Source organism: Phyllostomus hastatus, unplaced genomic scaffold, assembly GCF_019186645.2.
Source record: "Phyllostomus hastatus isolate PE091 unplaced genomic scaffold, TTU_PhHast_1.1 phas_scaffold_501, whole genome shotgun sequence".
Classification (NCBI taxonomy): Eukaryota; Metazoa; Chordata; class Mammalia; order Chiroptera; family Phyllostomidae; genus Phyllostomus; species Phyllostomus hastatus.
The window spans coordinates 8,595,745-8,603,213 of record NW_025334033.1 but is presented as its reverse complement, the minus strand read 5'-3'; positions in this window follow the sequence as shown (position 1 = coordinate 8,603,213).

The window sequence follows — 7,469 nt, the reverse complement described above, 5'->3', positions numbered from 1 at the left end:
CCTGTTGCCAGATGGATACTAGACTTATCGAGGTGTTCAGTTTGTAAGGTATAAATGTCTAATCACTATGTTATATACCTAAAACTAATATAATATTGTATGTCAATTGTAATTGAAAGATAATTTAATATAAAAAGTAACATGTCTGAGAGAAACGAGAAAAGGCCCTTTCAGAGGTTTATACTTGAATGTTCAGAATAGCTTTGTTTGGAAAAGCTAACAATTGGGAACTTTTCAAATGGCCATCAACAGGTGAATGAGTACGCAAGCTGTGGTGTGTGCATTGGAGGGAACACTATACAGCGATAAAAAGAACTTTGCCATGTGCTACAGGATGAGTGAATCTCAGAATAACTGCTGAGTCAAAGCAGCAACACCTAAAGAACACATACTGTATAATTCTGTCCAGAATGTACTAGAATTTTGGAAAATTCTAGGAAATGTGAACTCTTGTAATGACAATGACAGCAGACCAGTGGCCGCCTGGGGAAGCCGGTGGGAACGGGAGGGATGGAGGGGACTCCAGAGGGGCACCAGCACGCCTGGGGGCTGGCGGGCGTGTTCATCGTCTTGATTGTGGTGATGGGCTCGTGGATTATCCGTGTGGCAAAACTTACCGAAGTGCACAGTGTGTGCCGTTTGTGGACTGTCAGTTTGGTCGCAGTCACAGCTGTGAGAACAAATAACACATCCACATCAGAAAATGATCTGAAAAAAGGAGACAAGGAAAAAGGGTGATTGTCCATTATTTCCACGGCGCGCAGAAGAGTATTTCAGTGTGTCAGGTTCTTTCATAGCTTGGAGACAGGTGTTACCTCCCCTCTTTTGTAGATTAAAAAGATTCAGGACTCAGAGAAACCAGGAAACTGGCAGAGGCCACCCAGCCACCATGCTGGGTCCCAGCTGCAACCGTCTCTGAGTCTAGCCTAGGCCCCTCCTCCACCTCCTCATCCTCTCTCCTTCCTGGAATGCTCTTCTGAAAAACATAAGCTTTGGTAACACTGTGGGCAAAGGGCTTTGGTCACTGACCAGTGGGGAGTTATTACTGTGTCACCCACACGTTTGCTGTGAGCCTTGGGGGAGCAGGGCATGGAGGACGGAGGACCACAGGGCAGGGTGCAAAGGCGTGGTACCCGAAGAGCTTCCACCCCTCAGCCCACACCGCCTGAGCAGAAGGCCCTGACTCCACCTACGCCAGCCCTCCACACCCCTCTCTTCCAGGAATCCTCCCTCTCACTTTCAGCCACCCCAACAACACGACCTCCCCAGCCCAACCCAGCTGTGGCAGGAAGCTAGAAGGGGAGGCCTGTGTCCTCGCAGGTCCTCACAGGGGGCTGAGGGGCTGCAGGGCTGAGGAATGAATGCTCTGGTCTCGAGGTTCAGGGACACCATTCTCACCATCTCTGGAGTCAGGTCTGAGGTCGGGGCCTCGGTCACCGCAGAACGGCGGTTGGAGGTACGAGGCGGTAGACCTGTCTTGCTGGGGTGGACAGAGAAGCCAGGACAGACTGAGCTGGGAGGCCCAAGGGAGGCGAGGATGCCCACAGCAGGGTGAGCACGCTGGAGTCAGTTTGCAGCAGATTATGATGTTCTGGGTTCTTCCCCACCAAGCCCTAAGATCTTGTGGACAAGCAGAGCCTCAGCTGCAGGCGTGTCCCCTTTTTCCTTCAGCACTGTGCCTTACAGGTGGTAAGCACTCACCAAGTGCTTGAACTTATTGCCTTGCTGAGAGAGGTAGCACTTACCTGTCAGAAAGACACTGCCTGGAAGAGAAGGAGGCCTGGGGAGCAAAGGAGACATTGCTGGGGCGAGAGGCCAGGCTCAGGGAGAGGAGAGGCTGAGAGGCATCTCCTGTAGTGATAGGAATCTCGGGAGAGTGCACACGGACAGTGGGGGCCAGAAGGCAGGGTGTCCTTCTCTGTGACCTCTGATCTCTCTCAGCAGAGCCAGCCAGGCCCCTTGCTCCTGGGCTGCCTTGTTGGGTGGGGAGGGAGGCAGGCGGCCAGGCTCCTCCACACATTTGGTCGGACAGGTTTCTCACTGCTGGAGAGCAAAGGGGGCCAGCCCTGGGCATGCACTGGAGAGTGTGCTGCAAGGCTGGGGCGTTGGCCTGAGTGATTCAGGACAGGTGCCGTGGGGAGGCCTCCACCCTCCACCCAGACTCCTGCGCAGGTCACTGACCCTGATCGACAAGGAGAAGCTAATAACACCTGTCCTGGCTAATTAACAGATTTCAGAGCTTGATGAGGTCAAATGGCACCACTGTGTGAGGGTGTGGCCACGTCAGATGTTAAGTGCAAGGTGTTATGTATGACCATTGTCAGGGTTAGCTCGGAGGACTGATTTGATTTCCCGACCTCTCCATTCCTTCCCTTGCGCACACAGGGATCCTCCTGATGGACACGCCGGCCAGCCTCCACCCCCACCCACCCCCCGGCCCCTGGCATCTCTGAGTATCTCATTAACACGCTTCTGAGAAGTTCTCTCCCTGTCCCAGGCTCTTGCAACACTGTCCTTCCCCCTAAGTCACAGGTGGCAAACACAAGGCCCGTGGTCAGAATCCGGCCCTCCACATTGTTTCTACCCAGCAGCAGCGCTGAGCTCTCACTTAACTGTTAAGGAGCACTTACATTTATATAGTCCTAAATTCCTTTCGGCCCTTTGAAGGCAACGACGAGGCTGATGTGGCCCCCAGTGAAAATGAGTTTGACACCCCAGCCCGAAATTGACCAATCATTCAGGTTTGCCTAGAACTGAGGGGTTTCTGGATGCAGGACTCACAGCGTTAAAATGGGGTCAATTCCAGGCAAACTGGGACAGCTGCTCTCCCCACCCCCAGGCTGCTTCCTCTTCCCTGTGGTGAATATGTCTGTCCCTCTGCCTCTCTCCCTCTCTCTCATCTTAGTTGCCCTTATCTGCCTTGCAGCCTCTAAGCCAGGGCACAGCACCCAGAGATGGGGCGTGCTGCCCCTGGCTATTCCTTCCCTCTTCTCAGCGGGGCCGGCCAGCCCTCACCAACCCCTCAGCCTCCTGTTGAGCTTCTATCCCCTGTACACCTCAAAACTGTGCCAGACCTTTTCCCTAATGAGAGAAGATATAACCGCACCTCCCCCCACCTGCTTTGAGAGGCCTCTGGGATGAGCTTCAAGGGGGAAGAGAGCCTGTCTGTCTGGTCCCAACCCTCTCTGCCACCCAGAGGAAGGAGCACCCCGGGTGCACATGGCCAAGCCCCGCCCGCTCCCGACATCCACGAGGTTCCGCAGGCCTGAGTCCTCAATGCTGGGTGGGCCCTTCCGCTCTCCACGGTGCCCACCTTCAGCCATGCTAATACTCTGGGCCTCCTGCTCACTCTTCCCCAGACCCCCACTGCTCTGCCTGGCCCAGACCCCTCCCTCCAGGCTCTAGACACGGCTTCCTGCCCGTGCGCTTCCCTGCACCTCCACCCCGCTCCGCCATGTCTTACCTGCTTGACCCATTCTGGCTTCATCTTCCCAAACCACCGCACAGCCCCTCAGACCCTGCTGTAGGACCTCCGCCGAGCCCCTCCGGACCTCTTGGACCACTTTACCCCCTCAACATGCCTTTCGCGTCCTTCTGGTCTGGTCTGCACCTTCTAACCTAACATTCTCTGGCTGGTCAGAGCTGCCGCCACTGCACCGACAGGATGCCTTCTTGCTGCCATCCCCTTGCTGAGTCTTGCTCATTCCCTTAAGGCTCCTGTGCTGGAAAACTGTCCTCCTCCACTGGCCCGGTATTTGCAAGTGTCTCTGAGGCAGAGCTTGGGTGTTCACCTCCTCGTTCCATAGCCTCAGCCAGGCAAAGCACACAGTAGGTGCTGCTACTGTCAAGGGCAAGCCCTGATGGGGGCAGCACTTGGCCTTTGGTGTGGAGGGCTCTGGGAACAACAATCTGAGTCATCTTTGCAGCTAGCGAGGAACAGAAAGCCCCCTACACAGGAGACCCCAGGCGTTCAGTGCCACACAGGGTTCACCTCCCAGTGCTGGGCGCAAGGCTGGAAAGCACCAGAGGCCCCAGCCCGGGGTGTGGCCTGGAGAGCAGAATGGAAGGGTAGGTCCCCAGACCAGTTTTCCTTCCTGATACCTCAAAGGGCTTCGGGCCTGTCCTGCCCCAGTATGCGTGCTCGTGGAAGAGGTGGGGCCCATACTTTGTCTCTGGGACCTCAAGCCTGCCCACAGCCTGTCCCTCTGGCCCAGTCTCATGCCCATGAGTCTTCCCCACCCTGGGCCAGGCCTGGCCTGACCTGAAACGCCTGCACATACTCTGGTCAGTAGGAGTTAGCATGGCAGTTTCTTGAGCCAGGAATGGCCATGGTGGGGGCAGGGGGGGGGCGGGTGGCTCACTGGAGGGAGTGGGTTTGTAGGAAAGGAACACTGTACTTTGAACTGCCCTCTTGCCCCCTCCCATTTGGAGGGCTGCTGCCTAGTAGCTGGGATCTTGTGCAATCCAGCTTCACTCACCCTCTTCCTCAGTACTCATCCGCCCACCCAGACCTGGCAAGTGGAACCAGTGACCACTAAGGCCTAGGCTGCAGTCAAAACGAATGGTTCCCAGGCATTGGGATGTGAGCCTGGAGCTGAGCCTGGTGGGACCCAGAGGCAGGTGAACACAGGGGCTGCTTCCGGGAGCGCCAGAGCCGCCTGGAAAGATATGGCAGCCAGAGCCTGGATTTCAGAGGGGGCAGGGCATGGGGGAGCTGGGGCAGGAGTCTGGCCCTGCAGGGTCCGCTGGGCAGGGAACAGCATGGAGGAAGGCACAGAGAGAACGCCGAGGGGGTCTCCCCACCGGCTCACAGAAGGTCTCCACATCCGGGGGCCCAGAGGTCTTCAGTGTGTCCCCTGCAGGCTGGCAGGGGTCAGCCTTTGGGGTGCCTCAAAGGGCGCTGTGATGGCAGCAACCAGAAGGTGGCTATCACAGTTACCTGAGGCAAGAAGAAAACTATTCCGAGCTTTACTCTGGGTCACACGTTGTTCTAGAATCCAGATACATATGGATGTTACCAGGTTACTTCATTTCTTCTACCAGTGACCCAGTGAAGTGGGTACACCTCATCTGACAGACAAGGAGCAGAGACATTAGGGACATTACTTAAATCCACACAGCCAGTGAGGGGTGAAGTTAATTTGGAATCCAAGAATCTGTCTCATTCTATGACAAGGACAAGGGCTGGAGTGCTTCTGTTTAATGACCGGCCATCCTCAGGGGCAGCTGTTCTGGAAACAGTGAGCAGGGTCTGAGCGACGCAGGCTCCATGGGAGGGGCCTCCGCCAGGTCTCCGCTCCCCTGCGCAGCGCATGGTCCTTCCTCCCCGGCATGCTTCCCTCTGCTCCTCTTTCTCAGCGAGGATTTCCAGACTTGCTGCCACTGTGTCCTCAGGGTTTGCTCTGGGTCTGTGCCTTGGATCCACAGTACCTTCCAAAGGGGAAAGATGTGACCTGTGACGTGTTGGGACAGTTGGTGGGTTTGGGGGTGACAGGGAGAGTGCTGGGCAGGGAAGGAAGGTGTCCTGCCGGCTTCTAGTCTCATTTGCCCTTCAAATAGGCTGTGCAGCCTAGGCTGATGGGGCTACCTTTCTAGGCCTTCTCATCCATAAAATAGGTCTGGAACTGCGTCACTTCTCCAGTCTGGTGGAGGTGGGAGGTGGGGTTTATGGAGACTTGAGGTAGAGGAGCTGGAGAGCAGGAGAGAAGGGGAAGACCCCTCCCATTCCCAAAACGGGGTTTTGTAACTTTGCTGCCCCTAGTGGTGGCATGGAGTGACAGAGACCGGGGCTCACTGAGTACACCATACTGGCCATCTCCCTGCCTCACCAGCCACTGTCTACCTCAGGGCTGCATGCTCTCTGGGTGAAAGAAAGGCAGTCACAGCCTGTACATAAGATACCCACAGCTGTGCCCAGGATTGCATGGGGTATTCAGTCCTGTGTTCATTCTCCAAGTGGTAGGAGGAGGGTCTGCAGTTTGCAGGGGAATCTGGGGCCCTAGGCACACCATTTTGCCCTCAGAGAGCCTCTGTCCAGTGGGAGAGCAGACTCTGGAGCAAATAGGAGAACGTGGGGGCTGCTCCAAGGTGTGACATTATAACACGTGGGAGGCACACGGCCAGACACTGTGGGTCCCTGTCTCACCGTTGGCTTGTTCCGGGCACACGGGCCTCACAGCCTGACGGGCTTCGAGGCTTTGTCACCAGGTCAGCGGAGTTTCTCCCTGCAGACCCTCCAGAAGAGCTGGGCCACCCTCCCCATGGGATGGCTGGATTTCTACCTGTGCCTCCTGTGCCCCCGGCTGGGAACGGGACCCAGAGGGACGGCCTCACCCCTGCAGCCCTTCCGTCTCTACCCTTCCCACTTGGGCCTGGGATCTGGGTCCCAAACGTGACGGAGAACATTCAGCGTCAGCTGCCTCTCCCCGTCCCCGGCCGGTGCTCTGCGGGCCTCCCAGCTCCAACAACAACACGGCAGGGGCAGGCGATGGGAAGCCTGACAGCCACCCACCAGAGCCCTGTGCCTGGACCTTGGGGGCTCTGCAGCCTGTGGGGGGCAGCGTACGGAGAAGGTGGGAGATAGAGCGAGCTTGTGCGAGAGAGAGAGAGAGAGAGAGAGAGAGAGAGAGAGAGAGAGAGAGAGAGAGAGAGAGAGAGAGAGAGAGGGCCAGGACGAGAAGCCCAGTGAGTCACATTGCTGGGGAAGCAGGCGAGTCTGACTCAGCGGGAACATCCGGCAGGAAGGGAAGAGAGGGAGCATTGGCGTCTCCGAGCGGGATGGGAACTCCGGGGCTGCGGAGACGGGGTGTGGGGTCAGGGGTGCTGTGTGAAGGCCTGGCCGGGAGAGAGGCTACATGTGGTGAGGAGGGGAGGGTGGACAGGAAGGGGTGGTGCAAGGTGAGCAGAGGCTGGGTCCCTGGCTGGACTGGGGACGACAGGGGGGGCAGCAGGGCTTTCTGCTCTGGAGACGAAGGGACAAGTCGTGCCATGTAATTAGGGAAACTGAGGCCTGGTCAATCAGCGATGTAGGGAATGTAGGGACGTCTGCCACCTCAGGCCGCAGTGGTCAGGGCTCTGTAACTGCTGAAAGAGACCACAGGTGTTCCTGGCACAGAGATACCACCCCTCCTCGGGGCACCCCAAGCCCCGGGTCCCAGAGGCTCCCAGGGTGGGGCTGCCAGGTAAGCCGCGCCCCGGGGCAGAGGGACCAGCCTTAGCCCTACAGGGAAAGTTTAGGGAGGAACTTTCCCAGGAAAGTCTGCTTCCTTTCTCTGGGTCAGAGGGCCTGAAAGGGCTAGCCCCAGAGATCAAGGCCAGGACGGGCCCAGAGTTAGGAGCCTGAGGAGAGGAGGCTGGTGGCCAGCTGTGAACTGTGGTGGCAAGGGTCCTTCACCCCACACCAAAGAGAGACACGAACAGCTGAGCCTCCCAGGGGTGGCTGAACTTCAAAGTACAGGAAAGACAGCATT